The 18,709-nt window shown below is 47.7% G+C and overlaps 1 protein-coding gene across 1 annotated transcript in view; it reads left to right on the top strand.

The window, feature by feature from the left end:
- The first annotated feature begins 2,007 nt into the window (after nt 1-2,007).
- LOC132807073 (zinc finger protein 665-like) overlaps nt 2,008-18,709 on the top strand; it is a 30,003-nt gene continuing 13,301 nt past the window's right edge. Inside the window, exons 1-2 of the mRNA XM_060821375.1 lie at nt 2,008-2,120; nt 12,366-12,451. The gene's annotated coding sequence lies outside the window, so the exon portion shown is untranslated. The remainder of the gene's footprint in view (nt 2,121-12,365; nt 12,452-18,709) is intronic.

The following is an 18,709-nucleotide window of genomic DNA, read 5'->3' as shown; positions in this document are numbered from 1 at the left end:
TTGGGTCAGTGGACAGGGTGAGGACGAATCAGGCAGGTAATGGGGATCTGAGAGAGGGCTGCAGGTAGGAGGACCTGCCCCACTGCGCCAGGGACCCAGGTTCGATTCCACCCTTGCCGACTGCCTGTGGGGACTTTGGCACATCTCCCCTAGTTCTGCGTGGGTTACCTCCAGGTGCTCCGATTTCCTCCCACAGTCCAAAGATCTGCAGTTTAGGATGGATCAGCAATGCTTCAGGTGTCCAGGGATGTGCAAGTTCGGGTGGGTTAGTCATGGGGAAGTGTAAGGTAAGCAGATGTGTCCGGGTGGGATGCTGTTTGGAAGGTCGGTGTGAATTTGATGGGCTGAATGGCCTGCAGGGATTACACGATTCTACAGCTTTCAGCACATTTATATTGAGAAATGTCTGCTGTGGGAGGAGTAGGTTCCAGTTCGTGGGACACTGACACCGGTCTTGGGGAAGGTGAAATTTGTGCTGTCTCTTCCTCCCACCCACTGCCACCCCCCTCCCCCACCCCGTCCATACTCTCTCCCTCTGCCCAGCAACCCTCTGCCTCCCATTCTCTTTCCCCCCTCATTCTCTTCTCCCACCCTCTGTCTCCCATTCTCTCTCTACCCCACCCCAGTCTCTCGATGGCCCCAAAACTGTCCCCTGTCCATTCTCTCTCTCTTCCTCCCACCCCCCCAACATAAACTTTCACATGCCTCAAGCCCTTTTTGATCGCTTTATCAAGCCTTTTTCAGGAGAGAGAGAGAGAATGGATGGTGATGACCCTGCCTCGGAGAGACAGGTGCATGGGAAATGACAATCTTTAAAATTGAGAATAGCAAAAATGATCCATTCAGAAACATCATTAAATGCATGTTCAATTGTTTAAAAAAAAGTTGCAGCCATCTTTCTCAAACTTGCACTGAAATATGTGCAGTAAGGCCAGAGTTGAGGATGGGATGTAAGGGGAGAATGGCCTAGTCCTAGTTGTGTGAAATTGGTTCTGACTAATAGAACCAGAGTGGTAGAGTTGTACAGTATGAAAACGAACCCTTTGGTCTGGGCCGACCAGATATCCTAAATTAATCTAGGCCCATTTGCCAGCACTTGACCCATTGTTTTTACCATATCCCTCTAAACCTTCCTATTCATGTACCTGTCCAGATGCCTTTTAAATGCTGTAATTGTACCAGCCTCCACCCCTTCCTCCGGTAGTTCATTCAGCCCACACACCACCTTTTGTGTCAAGTTGCCCTTTAGGTCCCTTTTAAACCTTTACCCTCTCACCCTAAACTAACGCCCTCTAGTTCTGAACTCTCTCACACCAGGGAAACCTATCCTTGCCCTTCATGATTTTATACACCTCTATAAGGTCACCCCTAACCCTTCCATGCTCCAGGGAAAACAGCCCCAGCCTATTCAGCCCCTCTCTGTAGCTCAAACCCACCAACCTGAGCAACATCCTGACAAATTGTTTCTGAAGTTTTTCAAGTTTCACAACATCCTTTGTGCTCAGTGATTAATAGGCTGTGAATATTTTTTTTCAAGGTGTAAGAGAGGGCCTTTCTTGAGGGGAATTAACATTTCAAACTTATTTTTTCTCTAATCTTTTGGACCCTTTTAAATCTTTCCCCTCTCACCCTAAACCTATGCCCTCCAGTTTGAGAGTCCCCCCCCACCCCGGGGAAAAGATATACAAAAGTTGAGTAGCCAGACAAAATGCAAAGGGAATAAAATGTCGAGATGCAAGGGGAAAAAAAAATATTGTCGTTCCAGCCTTTTTTGTTCCCCCCTTTAGTTATTTGGACACACAATCCACCAGCAATTTCACTGAGTGTATTGCGCATGTTGTTCGGTGTCAGCAAGCACTGCGCATGTTCGCCGGTGTCAGCAAAACGTTGCGCACGCTCCTCGCTGTTCACGGAACTGGCGCGCGACCTCCGTTTGTTGGACCAATGGGGAAACTTGGAAGACCGGAAGGAGCCTGGTCCTCCTACCAATCAAAGCCCCTCCATTGTCTAAATGCGGAAGTTGGACCATGAGCTTCTGAAGCTGCTGCTGTTCCCTTGTCCCTCTGAATGAAGATTGAGCTTCACCCCAGACTGTAACTTCCCTGCTCTGTCCAATATCTGTGAGTACAACACTCTCTTCTCTCACCCCCTTTTCTATTTCTTTCTTTTTCATTCTGGGGTTCAATTGTTGACTTGCAGCAACTGAAGGGAAAGGGAGTGAATCCAGGGAAGGGACAGACTCTGGAAAAGTTGGTCCAGGTCTGTGTCTCAATTGACCAACACATGGCAATTGCAGTACCACTATAATGTGAAATTATAGCCTTTGCTGTGGGGAAAAAAAAAGACAGAAAGGCATGGTTTAAATGGTAATATGTGGGGATGTGGAGAAAGTGAAGACTGCAGATCAGCATCGAAAAATGTGTCGCTGCAAAAGCACAGCAGGTCAGGCAACATCCAAGGAGGAGGAGAGTCGATGTTTCAGGCACGAGCTCTTCGGAAATGGTGTACAAAGGGACCTCCTTCTACACCAGTCACTGCCAGTTATCAGACAGGTGCGGCAAGCAATGAGCAAGGCAAGAGGAATTGTGTTCAGAAGTGGGGATGCCTTCCTGGAGTTAGGGGGGCATTGAATATATTCAAAACTAAGTTCATCTGATTTTGAACAACAAAGAAATGGGTGGTTATGAGGGAAGGCAAGAAAATGGCTTTAAGACCAATACAGAACAGTTAGAGTCATGCAGCACAGAAACAGGACCTTCGGGCCAACTAGTCCATGCTGACTATGTTCACGAACTAAACTAATACCACCTGCCAGTGTTTGGCCCATATCCCTCTGAACCTTCCCTACTCATGTACTTATCCAAATGCTTTTTAAATGTAGTAACTGTACCTGCATCCACCACTTCCTCTGGACATTCATTCCACACACTAACCACACTCTGTGCAACAAGAAATGGTGCCTCTCATGTCTTTTTTTTAAATCTTTCTCCTCTTACCTTCAAAATTGGCTCCCTAATCTTGAAACCACCACCCTAAGGAAAGGACCTGCCATTCACCGTATCTATACTACTTATAATTTTATAATCTGCTATAAGGTCACCTCTCAACCTCCTATGCTCCAGTGAAAAAAAGTCCCAGCCTATCTCTCTGGCTGAAGAATTTACTCCTTATCTCCATTTTGAATTGTTTTCCTCTCACTCTAAGACTGTACCCTCGAGTCCCAATTTCTCCTAGCAATGGAGACATTTTTCACACCGTCCAGAGGTTCGGTATTCTGTATATTTCAATTATATCTCTCCTGAGTGTGGGCCTGCTAACAGCATGGACCAGGTTGAGGAACAGAAGGGATTAGGTTCAGCAAAGTGAGATTGGAGGGAGTGTGTGTGTGGGATGGAGATTTTCAGCTTTTAAGGAATGAGACGGGAAAGAAAGTTTGATATAAATTAGAATTGATCAAATGGGCCAAGGAGTGGCAGATGGAGTTTACTTTAAATCAATATGAGTTGTTGCATTTTGGTAGCACAAATCAGGATAGGACTTAGACAGTTAATTGGGAGTAAAAAAATGAGGTCTGTAGATGCTGGAGATCACAGCTGAAAATGTGTTGCTGGTTAAAGCACAGCAGGTCAGGCAGCAACCAAGGAACAGGAAATTCGACGTTTCGGGCATAAGCCCTTCATCAGGAATGAGGAGAGTGTGCCAAGCAGGCTGAGATAAAAGGTAGGGAGGAGGGACTTGGGGGAGGGGCGATGGAGATGTGATAGGTGGAAGGAGGTCAAGGTGAGGGTGATAGGCCGGAGTGGGGTGGGAGCGGAGAGGTCAGGAAGAAGGTTGCAGGTTAGGAGTGATGTAGCGGAGGAAAAGGTGGGGGGTGGTGCCAGTGTAGTTGCGGAAGATGGACTGTTCCACATATCCTACGAAGAGGCAGGCATAGCTGGGGCCCATGCGGGTGCCCATGGCAACTCCTTTAGTTTGGAGGAAGTGGGAGGATTGGAAAGAGAAGTTATTCAGGGTGAGGACCAGTTCAGTCAGTCGGAGGAGGGTGTCGGTGGAAGGGTACTGGTTGGTGCGGCGGGAAAGGAAGAAGCGGAGGGCTTTGAGTCCTTCATGATGGGGGATGGAGGTGTACAGGGACTGGATGTCCATGGTGAAGATAAGGCGTTGGGGACCGGGGAAGCGGTCCTAACCTACAATCTTCTTCCTGACCTCTCCGCCCCCACCCCACTCCGGCCTATCACCCTCACCTTGACCTCCTTCCACCTATCACATCTCCATCGCCCCTCCCCCCAAGTCCCTCCTCCCTACCTTTTATCTTAGCCTGCTTGGCACACTCTCCTCATTCCTGTAGAAGGGCTTATGCCCGAAACGTCGAATTTCCTATTCATTGGATGCTGCCTGACCTGCTGTGCTTTAACCAGCAACACATTTTCAGTTAATTGGGAGTGTTGCAGAAGAATAACACCTTGCGCTGCAGGTTCATAGTTCCTTGAAAGTGGAGTTGCCGGTAGATAGAACAGTGAAAAAAAATAGTTGGTATGCTTTCCTTTATTTGTCAGTGCATTCAGTACTGGAATGATGGTTATGTTGCAGCTGTGCAGGACATTGATTTAGGCCACTTTTGAATACTGTGTTCAGTTCTGGTCTCCCTGCTCCAGGAAAGATGTTGAGAAACTTTGAAAGGGTTCGGAAAGGATTTACAAGGCTGTTGCCAGAGTTGAAAGGTTTGACTTATAGGGAGAGGCAGAATAGGCTGGGACTGTTTTCCCTGGAGCGTCAGAGGCCGAGGGGTGACCTTGTACAAGTTCATCAGGGGCATGAATAAGGTGAAAAGCCAAGATCTTTTCCCCAGAGTAGGGGAGTCCAAACCTAGAAGGCATAGGTTTGAGGTGAGAGGGGAAAGATTTAAAAGGGGCCTAAGGGGCAACTTTTTCATGCAGAGGGTGGTGCGTGTGTGGAATGAGCTGCCAGAGGAAGCGGTGGAGGCTTTTTGAAAAAGCATCTGGATGGATATTTGAATAGGAAGGGTTCAGAGTGATATGGGCCAAATGCTGGCAAATGGGAGGAGATTAATTTCGGATAACTAGTCGGCACAGATGAGTTAGACCGAATTGTCTCTTTCCGTGCTGTGAGTCTAATTATTTTCGGTGAAAGCAGAAGGGTCGTTGTGAAGAACTGGACTTTTTAAAGCACCTTTCAAAGATGGTTTTTTCCCTTACTGGGAGCAGAAGAAGTTACAATGAAATCTTTCATTCGTGAGACAGTAACTGAGCGGGTGTGCACAATCCAGGATTTTGGTGGAGGGTGGGAATTCATTGCACCGCGGGGATGGAGTGCTTTAAGGTTTACCAGCTGTAAGTACAGTGTTCTGAGCAGGGAACCTAGTGCAGGGGTAGGTGGGTTTGTTTTCAACTGCTCATTTCTTTCAGCCTCCAACACTGTATTTCCAATGCTGTGCATCAGAAGGAGTGGTGAATCAGTAACTGGTATCGTTAGAAGCCTTACAATTCTCAGTACTGTAGGTATTGCATAGTTTCATCAGCATTGTGAAGGTTCCTGGCAGCAGTGAGAAGTGTGGGCTGTGTTCACTAGAAACAATTAAGCAGTTAGATAACACACATACGAGAGGACAGGGTGGGACTTGTCTTTCGATTTGCAAAAGGTGGGAGGCTCTGGGAGCTATGATCTGGGGCAAACACAACTGTGGGAAATCATAGAATCCATTAAGTCTATGCCGACCCCCTCCGAAGAGCATGCCACACACTCCAACCCCTTCTGTCCTGTCCAGTCGTTTCTGCTGGTGGGTGAGACAAGGACTCTGGGTCATGGCCTCAAGATGAGGGGGAGTAGATTTAGGATAGAGATGAGGAGAAACTGCTTTAGCCAGAGAGTTGTGAGTCTGTGCAATTCTCTGTCCAAGGAAGCAGTAGAGGCAGATTCGTTAAGTATATTCAAGACACAGTTGGATGGGGTTTTTGCATGGTAGGGGAAATTAAGGGTAGTTGGGATAATGCAGGTAGGAAGGAGAGAGACGATGGATAGACTAGCCATGATCTTAATGAATGGCGGATCAGGCTCGATGGGCCAAATGGCCTACTCCTGCTTCTATTACTGTGAACTATAACCCTGCATTTCCCATGGCTAACCTGTACATGCCTGGACACAATGGGCAGTTTAGCATGGCCAATCGGAATTGAGGTCAGTAAGCAAGGTCGTGATGTGGAACATGAACGTCAGGAAACGATAGCAAGGGACAAGGAGAGTAAATGTACCAGCAATCGAAGCTGGATTGAAACAATCATTAAAAAAAAACTAAAATCTCAGTATCTGAATATGTGCTGCATTTTAACAAAAGTGAATGAATTGACTGCACACATTGAAGAGAGTCATTATGATCTGAGCCTCCTTACAGAGACATGGCTTCAGGATGACAGGGATTGGATCCTGAATATTGAGAGGGTTGTGCCATTCAAGTCAAATGGGAAGCTGGGTAAAGGTAGAGGGTTGGCACTGCCAATCACAGCACTGATAACATGGTCTGGTGTCAGCTCGGATTTCAGGTCCTGATTGCTCTGTCCTCTGTTGATCTCCCTGTTCCCACAGAGTAAGATGTCTGTCTGTTCTCAGCTCTGCTGGATTTCTGGTGAAGTTTATTAGGGGCATGGAGAGGGTGAAAGCCAAGGTGCTTTCCCCAGGGTAGGGGAGTCCAGGAAGAGGGAGACAGAGAAAGAAACCTGCACTGCTAACTGACACAGCAGTGAATCTGCCCAGTTATTGGACATGGGAGTGTGTCTTGGGAAAATTAACCAACAGCAAAACTGACAGCTGACCTTGGAGGAACTGGTGTTCATTCACAGCACAGGAACAGTTCAGCACATAGTATTTAACACACGACCTTGCTGTAAGCTGTGAAGAGAGTGGGTCCTTTCTTGATTATACAGAGACATAGAGACGTACAGCACGGAAACAGACCCTACAGTCCAACTCATCCATGCCGACCAGATATCCTAACCTAATCCAGTCCCATTTGTCAGCCCTATTCATATCCCCTTCCAGATGCCTTTTAAATGCTGTCATTGTACCATCCTCCACCACTTCCTCTGGCAGCTCGTTCCATACATGCACCACCCTCTGTGTGAAAAAGTTGCCCCTTAGGTCCCTCTTTTTATATCTTTCCCCTCTCACTCTAAACCTACGCCCCTCTAGTCCTGGACTCCTTCCATCCCAAGGAAAATGTTTTTAGATTAGATTAGATTAGATTACTTACAGTGTGGAACAGGCCACACAAGTCCACACCGACCCGCCGAAGCGCAACCCACCCATACCCCTACATATACCCCTTACCTAACACTACGGGCAATTTAGCATGGCCAATTCACCTGACCTGCACATCTTTGGACTGTGGGAGGAAACCAGAGCACCCGGAGGAAACCCACGCAGAGAACGTGCAAACTCCACACAGTCAGTCGCCTGAGGCGGGAACTGAACCCAGGTCTCAGGCGCTGTGAGGCAGCAGTGCTAACCACTGTGCCACCGTGCCGCCCACCTTGTTTGTTTACCCTATCTTGTGATTTTATAAGTCTCTATAAGTTCACCCCTCCGCCTTCGACGCTCCAGGAAAAACAGCTGCAGCCTGTTCAGCCTCTCCCTGTAGCTCCCACTACCTCCAGACCCCCCCCAGAGGCTGTACCGACCCCTCAAATCATCCAAATCTGGCAACGGCCTTGTCGATCTTTTCTGAACTCTTTCATATGTTTTATTGAAATCTGTCTCTGGATTAAATTTTAAGAATATAAGCCATAAGTACTAAGTTAGCCTGGAGCACTCCTTTTTTTAAAAGGCAAAAAGACAGTGCTATTTTCTGGGTCTGTAGATTTTGAAGGAGCAAAGATGGCCTTTCGTAGAGTGATATGCTCTTCCTGTCAGATGTGGGCGATTACAGAGAGTTTCCATGCTTTTGATGAATATGTCTGCAATAAGTGTGTTTGGTTGCAAATCCTATCGGATCACATGGATTGGTTGGAGCGACACTTAGAGGCAATGAGGAATTTACAAGAGCTAGGAGGTGTAATGGCTGGCAGTTATAGGAAGGGAGAAAAGCCGCAGATAGAGTCAGGTAGATGGGTTACCTCCAGGAAAGGTAGGAGGGATAGGCAGGTGGTGCAGGAGTCAAACAAGTGCACTGTTTTAGAAAATGTAGGGGGGTGATGGACCCTCAGGCGAATGTAGCACGAACAACCAAGTTTCTGGTATTGAGAGGCTCTAATGTAATGAGGGGTTTGTCAGGTACCAAGTGATTGATTGTGATAGCGGACTCTCTAGTCAAAGGCGCACACATCTGTTTCTGTGGCCAGCAGCGAAAAATCAATGGTGTGTTGCTTCCCTGGTGCCAGGATCAAGGATGTCTCAGAGAGAGGGTGCAGAATGTTCTCACGGGGGAGAGGGGCCAGCAAGAGGTCATTGTCTCCAATGTGGGCAATGACATAAGATGGAAAAAGGATGAGATTCTAAGGGGAGAATATAGAAAGTTACGCAGGAATTTAAAAATGAGGTCCTCAAGGGTAGTAATATCTGGATTAGTGCTATGAGCGAGTGAGAGTAGGAATAAGAGGATAGAGCAGATGAACGTGTGGCTGAGAAGTTGGTGTATGGGAGTAGGGTTCACATTTTTGGATCATTGGAATCTCTTCTGGGGTAGAAGTGACCTGTACAAGGATGGATTGCACCTGAATTGGAAAGGGACTAATATATTGGCAGGGAGATTTGCTGGAGCTGTGCTGTAGGTTTTAAGGGGTGGGGTGGGGTGATGGTGGTGGGAAAGGCAGATTAATGCAAGACATGGTTAGGAACATGGGACTGGGAAACATGGTTCAGGAATGGGCAGGACTGGCAGCTTAATATTCCAGGATGCAAATGCTACAGGAAGGATAGAAAGAGGGGAAGGAGAGGAGAGGAGGGGGGGGGTGACATTTTTGAAAAGGGATAGTATGACTGATATACTTAGGATATTCCTGGGAATACATCCAGGGAAGTTATTTGGGTGGAACTGTGAAATAAGAAAGGGATGATCACCTTATTGGGATTGTAGTATTGACCCTGTAATAGTCAGCGGGAAATTGAGAAACAAATTTGTAAGGAGATCTCAGCTATCTGTAGGAACAATGGGGTGATTATGGTAGGGCATTTTAACTTTCCAAACAGACTGGGACTGCCATAATGTTAAGGATTTAGATGGAGAGGAATTTGTTAAGTGTGTACAAAAACATTTTCTGATTCGGTATGTGGATGTACCTACGGGAGAAGGTGCAAAACTTGACCTACAGTCGGGAAATAAGGCAGGGCAGGTGACTGAGGTGTCAGTGGGGGAGCACTTTGGGGGCAGCGACCATAATTCTCTTTGTTTTAAAATAGTGATGGAAAAGGATAGACCGGATCTAAAAGTTGAAGTTTGAAATTGGAGGAAGGCTAATTTTGACGGTATTGTGTCAGGGTAGAGTATTCGTGTGAATGGTGGAATGGTTAACTAAGCAGAGTGGGGATAAGTGAGTGCTATTCTGGCTGGCATTCAGTGACTAATGGTGTGCCTCAGGGATCGGTGTTGGGACCACAATTATTTACAATTTATGTCGATGATTTGGAGTTGGGGACCATGTATAGGGTGTCAAGGTTTGCTGATGACACTAGGATGAGTGGCAGAGCAAAGTGTGCACAGAACTGTGAAACTTTGCAGAGGATCATAGATACATGGAGTGAGTGGGCAAAGGGCTGGTGGGTGGAATACAATGTCAGCAAATGTGGAGTCCTCCATTTTGACTGGGGTGGCAGCAAAATAGCTCATTACATGAAGGGTAATAAGTTGCAGCACGCTGCTGCTGTGCAGAGGGACCTGGGTGTCCTTGTGCATGAATCACAGAAGGTTGGTCTGTAGGTCTAACAAGTAATTGGGAAGGCAAATAGCACGTTGTCCTTCGTTGCTCAAGGGGCTGAGTTTCAAAGCAGAGAGGTCATGTTCCAGCCGGACAAGGTGCTGGCGAGGCCACGCCTGGAGTACTGGGCGGTTTTACTCTCCTTAGGATGTACTGGCACTGGAGGGAGGGCAGAGGAGGTTCACTCGGTTGGTTCCGGAGGTGAGGAGATTGACTTATGAGGGGAGTCTGAGGAGACTGGGATTACATTCATTGGAAGTTAGAAGAATGAGGGGGGGATCTTATAGAAACATCTACAATTATGAAGGGAATCGATAAGATTGAAGTAGAGAGAATGTTCCCACTGGTGGGTGAGACGAGGACAAGAGCGCATGGCCTCAAGATTAGAGGAAGCAGGTTTAGGACTGAACGGAGAAGGAACTTCTTCACCCAGAGGATTATATATCCATGGAATTCCAGGGAAGTAGTTGACGCGACTTCAGTAATCGCTTTTCAAGCTAAGATTTTTTTTTGAACAGTAAAGGAATGAGGGGTAAGGGTGAGCCAGCGGGTAAGTGGAGCTGAGTCCATGAAAGGATTAGAGCTGAAAATGTGTTGCTGGAAAAGCGCAGCAGGTCAGGCAGCGTCCAAGGAGCAGGAGAATCGACATTCTGCGCTTTTCCAGCAACACATTTTTCAGCTCTGATCTCCAGCATCTGCAGTCCTCACTTTCTCCTCCATGAAAGAATTTGTCATGATCTTATTGGGTAGTGGAACAGGCTCGAAGGCCCAGACGGCCTACTCCTGCTTCTAGTTCTTATGTTCTTATTAGGCAAGAACTTTCAAAAGCTGATTGGGGCAGACATTCACGGGTAACATGGTTTTGTTCCGGGAGGAGATCGTGCCTTACCAACTTAATAGAGTTCTTTGAGGAAGTGACCAAGTTGATAGATGAACGAAGGGCTGTTGATGTCATATACATGGACTTTAGTAAGGTGTTTGATAAGATTCCCCATATAATGGAGAAAGTGAAGTCATGGTGTGCAGGGTGTTATAGCTCGGTGGATAAAGAACTGGTTGAGCAACAGGAGACAGAGAGTAGTAGTTGAAGGGAGTTTCTCGAAATGGAGAAAGGTGACCAGTGGTGTTCCACAGGGATCAGTGCTGGGGCCACTGGTGTTTGTAATATACATAAATGATCTGGAAGAGGGCACTGTTGGTATGATCAGCAAGTTTGCAGATGACACAGCAGAAAGCATAAGGGACTGACGGAGAATACAGGAGGATATAGATAGACTGGAGAGTTGGACGGAAAAGTGGCAGATGGCTTTCAATCCAGACAAATTGAGGGCGGCACGGTGGCACAGTGGTTAGCACTGCTGCCTCACAGCGCCTGAGACCCGGGTTCAATTCCCGACTCAGGCGACTGACTGTGTGGAGTTTGCACATTCTCCCCGTGTCTGCGTGGGTTTCCTACGGGTGCTCCGGTTTCCTCCCACAGTCCAAAGATGTGCGGGTAAGGTGAATTGGCCATGCTAAATTGCCCGTAGTGCTAGGTAAGGGGTAAATGTAGGGGTAGGGGTATGGGTGGGTTGCGCTTCGGCAGGTCGGTGTGGACTTGTTGGGCCGAAGGGCCTGTTTCCACACTGTAAGTAATCTAATCTAAAAAAAAATGTGAGGTGATGCATTTAGTCAAATTCTAATTCTAGAGCGAATTCTACAATGAACAGAAGAGCCTTGGGAAAAGTTGATGGGCAGAGTGATCTTGGCGTGCTGGTCCATTGTACCCTGAAGGTTGCTGCACAGGTGGACAGAGTGGTCAAAAAGGCATTTAGTATGCTTGCCTTCATTGGACAGGGTGTGGAGTAATGTTATGTTAAAATCGTACAAGACATTGGTTTGGCCGCATTTAGAATACTGTGTACAGTTCTGGTCACCACATTACCAAAAGGAGGTGGACACTTTGGAGAGGGTGCAGAGAAGGTTTACGAGGATGTTGCCTGGTATGGAAGGTGCGAGCTATGAAGACAGGTTGAGTAGGTTAGGATTGTTTTCATTAGAAAAAAGATTGAGGGGGGAACCTGATTGAGGTTTACAAAATCATGAAGGGTATAGACAGGGTGGATAGAGACAAGCTTTTTCCCAGGGTGAAGGATTCAATAACGAGAGGTCACACTTTCAAGGTGAGAGGTGGAGAGTTTAAGGGGGATACATACGGCAAGTACTTCACACAGAGGGTGGTGGGTGTCTGGAACGCATTGCCAGCAGAGGTGGTAGAGCCAGGCACGGTAGATTCATTTAAGATGCGTCTGGACAGATGCAGGAGTAGGTGGGGAGCAGAGGGATACAAATGCTTAGGAATTGACCCGTAGATCTAGACAGTACATTTGGATCGGCTCAGGCTTAGAGGGCCGAAGGGCCTGTCCCTGGGCTGTAAATTTTCTTTGTTCTTTGTTCTTAAAGGGACAGCTGGAAAATGAGAAGCCTTCAAAATGAGAGAACGCGAGTCCAGAGACGGCATATTCCTGTCAGGGTGAAAGGAAAGGCTGGTAGGTATAGGGAATGCTGGGTGACCAGAGAAATTGAGATTTTGGTTAAGAAAAAGAAGGAAGCATATGTCAGGTATATTCAGGAGAAACAGAAAGGCAGGAGGAGTCTACTTAAGAGGGAAATCAGGAGGGCAAAAAGAAGACATGAGATTGCTTTGGCAATTAGGGTTAAGGAGAATCCAAAGGGCTTTTGTAAATACATTAAGGTATACAAAAAGGTAACTAGGGAGAGAATAGGTCCCCTCAAAGATCAGCAAGGCAGCTTATGTTTGGAGCTGCAGGAGATGGCGGAGTTACCAATCGAGTATTTTGCATCAGTATTTACTGTGGAGAAGGACGTGGAAGATGGTGACATCTTGAAAAATGCCCAGATTACAGAGAAGGAAGTGCTGGATGTCTTGAAATGCATAAAGGTGGATAAATCCCCAGGACCTGATCAGGTGTACCCAGGAACTCTGTGGGAAGCCAGAGAAGTGATTGCTGGGCCTCTTGCTGAGATATTTGTATCATCGATTGTTACAGGTGAGGTGCCGGAAGACTGGAGGTTGGCTAACATGGCGCCACTGTTTAAGAAGGGTGGGAAGAACAAGCCAGGGAACTATAGATCGGTGAGGCTGACCTCGGTGGTGGGCAAGTTGTTGGAGGGAATCCTGAGGGACAGGATGTACATGTATTTGGAAAGGCAAGGACTGATTCGGGATAGTCAACATGGCTTAGTGCGTGGGAAATCATGTCTCACAAACTTGATGGAGTTTTTTGAGGAAGTAGCAAAGAGGATTGATGAGGGCAGAGCAGTAGATGTGATCTATATGGACTTCAGTAAGGTGTTCGACAAGGCTCCCCATGGGAGACTGATTAGCAAGGTTAGATCTCATGGAATACAAGGAGAACTAGCCATTTGGATACAGAACTGGCTCAAAAGGTGACAGAGTGGTGGTGCAGGGTTGTTTTTCAGACTGGAGGCCTGTGACCAGTGGGGTGCCACACGGATCGGTGCTGGGTTCACTACTTTTCAGCATTTAAATAAATGATTTGGATTTGAACATAAGAGGCATAGTTAGTAAGTTTGCAGATGACACCAAAATTGGAGGTGTAGTGGACAGCGAAGAGGGTTACCTCAGAATACGACGGGATCTTGATCAGATGGGCCAGTACACTGAGGAGTGTCAGATGGAGTTTAATTCAGATAAATGCGAGGTGCTGCATTTTGGGAAAGCAAATCTTAGCAGGACTTATACACTTAATGGTAAGGTCTTAGGGAGTGTTGCTGAACAAAGAGACCTTGGAGTGCGGGTTCATAGTTCATTGAAAGTGGAGTCGCAGGTAGATAAGATTGTGAAGAAGGCGTTTGGTATGTTTTCCTCTATTGGTCAGACTATTGAGTACAGGAGTTGGGAGGGTCATGTTGCGGTTGTACAGGACATTGGTTAGGCCACTGTTGGAATATTGCGTGCAATTCTGGTCTCCTTCCTAGCTGAAACATGTTGTGAAACTTGAAAGGGTTCAGAAAAGATTTACATGGCTGATGCCAGGGTTGGAGGATTGGAGTTATAGGGAGAGGTTGAATAGGCAGGGGCTGTTTTGATTAGATTAGATTACTTACAGTGTGAAAACAGGCCCTTCGGCCCAACAAGTCCACACCGACCCACCGAAGTGCAACCCACCCATACCCCTACATTTACCCCTACCTAACACTACGGGCAATTTAGCATGGCCAATTCACCTGACCCGCACATCTTTGGACTGTGGGAGGAAACCGGAGCACCCGGAGGAAACCCACGCAGACACGGGGAGAACGTGCAAACTCCACACAGGCAGTTGCCTGAGTCGGGAATTGAACCCAGGTCTCAGGCTCTGTGAGGCAGCAGTGCTAACCACTGTGCCACCGTGCCGCGCTTTTCCCTGGAGCGTCGGAGGTTGAGGGGTGACTTTATAGAGGTTTACAAAATCATGAGGGGCATGGATAGACAGGGTCTTTTCCCTGGGGTCAGGGAGTCCAGAACTAGAGGGGCATAGGTTTAGGATGAGAGGGGAAAGATATAAAAGGGACCTAAGGGGCAACTTTTTCATGCAGATGTTGGAGCATGTGGTGGAGGCTGGTAAAACTACAGCATTTGAAGGCATCTGAATGGGTATATGAATAGGAAGGGTTTAGAGGGATACAGGCCAAGTGCTGGCAAATGGGACTAAATTGGGTTGGGATAACTGGGTTGGCACAGACGAGTTGGACCGAAGGCTCGGTTTCTGTGTTGTGCATCTCTATGACTCTTCTTCAGGACTCTGACATTGTTCGTGAAAACCACTTCAGCAATCTGCACAGTTTTTAAGACCATATTACGCAGGAGCAGAATGAGGCCATTTGGCCCATCGAATCGTCTGCGCCAGTTTCTCAACCCCATTCGGCTGCTTTCTCCTCATAACCCTTGATCCCCTTTACTAATCAAGAACCTACCTACCTCTGCCTTAAATGGCTTGGCCTCCACAGCCCTCTGCAGCAATGAGATCCACAGATTCATCACCCTCTGGCTGAAGAAATTCCTTCTCATCTCAGTCCTAAAGGGCATTCCTTCACCTTGAGCCTGTGTTCTCGGGTCCTAGTCTCTCATTGTAGTGGAACCATCTTCTCCACGTGGACTCGATCCAATCATTGAGTCTCTCAGCACGAAAACAGACCCTTCTGTCCAATCATGTCGACCATAATCCCAAACTAAACTAGTCCCATCTACTTGTGTTTGGCCCAATATCCCTCTATTCATGTACTTATTCAAATGTCTTTTAAACGTTGTGACTGCACCCACATCCACCACTTCCGCTGGAGGTTCATTCCAAACACGAACCACTCTCTCTGTAGAAACGTTGCCCCTTGTTTTGTTTTTAAATCTTTTTGTTCTCGCTGAGCACGGTGGCAGAGTGGTGAGCGCTGCTGCCTCACAGCACCAGGGTCCTGGGTTTGATTCCCACCTGTCTGTGTGGAGTTTGCACATTCTCCCCCTGGTGTCTGCGTAGGTTTCCTCCGGGTGCTCCGGTTTCCTCCCACAATCCAAAAATGTGCAGGTCAGGTAAATTGGCCATGCTAAACTGCCCACAGTGTTAGTCAGGGGTAAATATAGGGTAGGGGAATGGGTTTGGGTGGGTTTCTCTTCAGAGGGGTGGTGTGGACCTGTTGGACCGAAGGGCCTGTTTCCACACTGGAGAGAAGAGAATCTAATGTCCCCTACTCTTGAAATCCGTCAGCTCAGGGAAAAGACCCCTGCCCATTCACCTTATCAATACCCCGCATGACTTTATAAATCTCTATGTTGAGGAGTCATCTGGACTCGAAACGTTTGCTTGCCCTCTCTGCAGGGACGCTGCCTGATCCGCTGTGAATCTCCAGCATTTGTTGTTTTCGGGACAGTTTCCAGCAATGTGCTCCTAAATTTTGTACCCAGTTGGCTAGCTCTCCCTGGACCCTGAGAGATTTAACTTTACTCAACAATCCACTGTGCAATACAGTCGATAAAGTTCCCATCCCGCACCACTTTCAGCACATGTAGGCAGCACAGTCGCTGAGTGGCTAGGAATGCCCCCTCTTGGCACCAGGGACCCAGATTCACTTCCAGCCTCAGGGTGACTGTCTGTGTGGAGTTTGCAAAGTCTCCCCTCCAGTTAACATAGGTTTTCTCCGGTTTCCTCCTACAGATGTGCGGGATTGGCTGTGCTAAATTACCCAAAGTACTCAGGGATGTGTAGGTTAAGATGGATTGGCCATGCTAAAGTACCAAGTGCCCAGGGATGTGCAGGTTAGTTTAGTTTAGATTAGATTCCCTACAGTGTGGAAGCAGGCCATCCAGCCCAACAAGTCCACACCGACCGCCCCCCCCCCTCCCAGAAGAGTAACCCACCCAGACCCATTTCACTCTGACTAATGCACCTAACACTGTGGGCAATTTAGCATGGCCCATCTTTGGACTGTGGGAGGAAACCGGAGCACCTGGAGGAAACCCGTGCAGACACGTGAAGAATGTGCAAACTCCACACAGACAGTTGTCCAAGGTTGGAATTGAATCTGGGATCCTGGTGCTGTGAGACAGTGCAAACCACTGAGCCACCGTGCAGCACCCATGTGTCCAGGGAGGTGCAGGTTAGGGTGGATTGGCCATGCTAAATTACCCATAGTGCCCAGGGATGTGCAGGTTAGGGTGGATTGGCCATGCTAAATTACCCATAGTGCCCAGGGATGTGCAGGTTAGGGTGGATTGGCCATGCTAAATTACCCATAGTGCCCAGGGATGTGCAGGTTAAGTACATTGGTCAGGGGTAAATGTCGAGCAATAGGTGTAATGGAATGGGTCTGGGTGGGTTACCCTTTGTCGGGTCGGTGTGGACTTGTTGGGCCGAGTGGCCTGTTTCCGCGCTGCAGGGATTCTCTGAAGGGAAGGGAGCTTTGCAAACTCTGCTCTCCTCCCCGTCAGTGGCAGGCTAGCGCAGGCGCAGTGCGGGCCAGCCGGCCGGCCGTCCGGAGCAGGCGCACTGCGGGTTCCGTTGTGGTCTTCGCCCCGCCCCCACCCCATTGTCGACGTCACAACGCGGAAGTGGCCCGGTCAGGTCCAGAGCGAGACTCCCTCCCTCTGGGCAGCTCCTCATCCAGGGAGAGAGACAGGGAGGGAGAGGGGGGGAACCTGGTCACTTGTAGCAACTGGAGTGAATCCAGGGAGGGAGCAGACTCTGCAAATTCGGGTATGTGGCTTATTTACCCGGGTAGGGGAGGGACGGAAGGATAGAGATGGGGAGGGGGGAGTTGTCTTTTCTGTTTTTATTTTTTTTAAATGCACCAAATTCCCATAAATAAATGCAACAGGTACAAGTATTGAACGTGCAATATTCCTCATTGCAGCTTCAGGCCAGCTGCAACGGTTCTGCATCCTCTGTTCTGCCTCCACCTTGGCTCCAGCACATTCTAGTTGCAAATGTGTTGCTGGTCAAAGCACAGCAGGCCAGGCAGCATCTCAGGAATAGAGAATTCGACGTTTCGAGCATAAGTCCTTCATCAGGAATCCAGCACATTCTAGGTAAAAACAATGACTGCAGATGCTGGAAACCAGATTCTGGATCATTCATGATTAATTCCTGATGAAGGGCTTTTGCCCGAAACGTCGATTTCGCTGCTCGTTGGATGCTGCCTGAACTGCTGTGCTCTTCCAGCACCACTGATCCAAAATCCAGCACATTCTGCTTCCTTGCCCCATCCCCGCCCCGAGGCGTTGATGCTTCCAAGCTGACCCTCAAAAGTTCACTTTGTCCCTCCATTGTTTCCCGGTTGTCTTTTGTGGGTTTTGAAATCTTTCCCAATCCTCTGATAGTGTAAAGGAGTTGGGAGGTTATGTTGTGGCTGCACAGGACATTGGTTAGGCCACTTTTGGAATATTGTGTGCAATTCTAGTCTCCTTCCTGTCAGAAGGATGTTGTGAAATTTGAAAGGGTTCAGAAAAGACTTACAAGGATGTTGCCAGGGTTGGAGGGTCTGAACTGAATAGTCTTGGGCTGTTTTCCCTCGCATGCCGGAGGCTCAGGCATTACTTTACCGACATTTATAAAATCATGAATGGCATGAATAGGGTAGATAAAGTATTGAGGAATCAATGGTTAAAAGTTTTTATTGTAATCATGATTTACCGTAAAGTTTGAACTAAGTGTCTGTATTCGTGGCAGGCTAAAGTTCACAGTAACTGTATGCATGATGAAGATTGCAGGTGTTCTTGCCTAACCTTGGAGCTGTTCCTGTCAAATCCCTGTCCTTGGATCGGGCTGTTTTCTTTCATATAATGAAACACTGTTAACCGCACTGCTGATGTGCAGTACAGGATATGGTAACATTTAGCCTCGCGTGCAATTCTGGTCTCCTTCCTATTGGAAGGATGTTGCAAAACTTGAAAGGGTTCAGAAAAGATTTACAAGGATGTTGCCAGGGTTGGAGGATTTGAGCTATAGGCCGAGGCTGAACAGGCTGGGGCTGTTTTCTCTGGAGGCTGACCTTATAGAGCTTTACAAAATTATGAGGGGCATGAGTAGGATAAATAGGCAAAGTCTTTTCCCTGGGGTGGGGGAGTCCAGAACTAGAGGGGCATAGGTTTCGGGTGAGAGGGGAAAGATATAAAAGAGACCTAAGGGGCAGCATTCTCACACAGGGTGGTACAGGTAGGGAATGAGCTGCCAGAGGAAGTGGTGGAGGCTGATACAATTATGACATTTAAAAGGCATCTGTTTGGGTGTATGAAT

This window comes from Hemiscyllium ocellatum (assembly GCF_020745735.1).
Source record: "Hemiscyllium ocellatum isolate sHemOce1 chromosome 27 unlocalized genomic scaffold, sHemOce1.pat.X.cur. SUPER_27_unloc_1, whole genome shotgun sequence".
NCBI lineage: Eukaryota > Metazoa > Chordata > Chondrichthyes > Orectolobiformes > Hemiscylliidae > Hemiscyllium > Hemiscyllium ocellatum.
The sequence above is the reverse complement of the archived record's forward strand: the minus strand, read 5'-3'. Positions and strand labels throughout refer to the sequence as shown.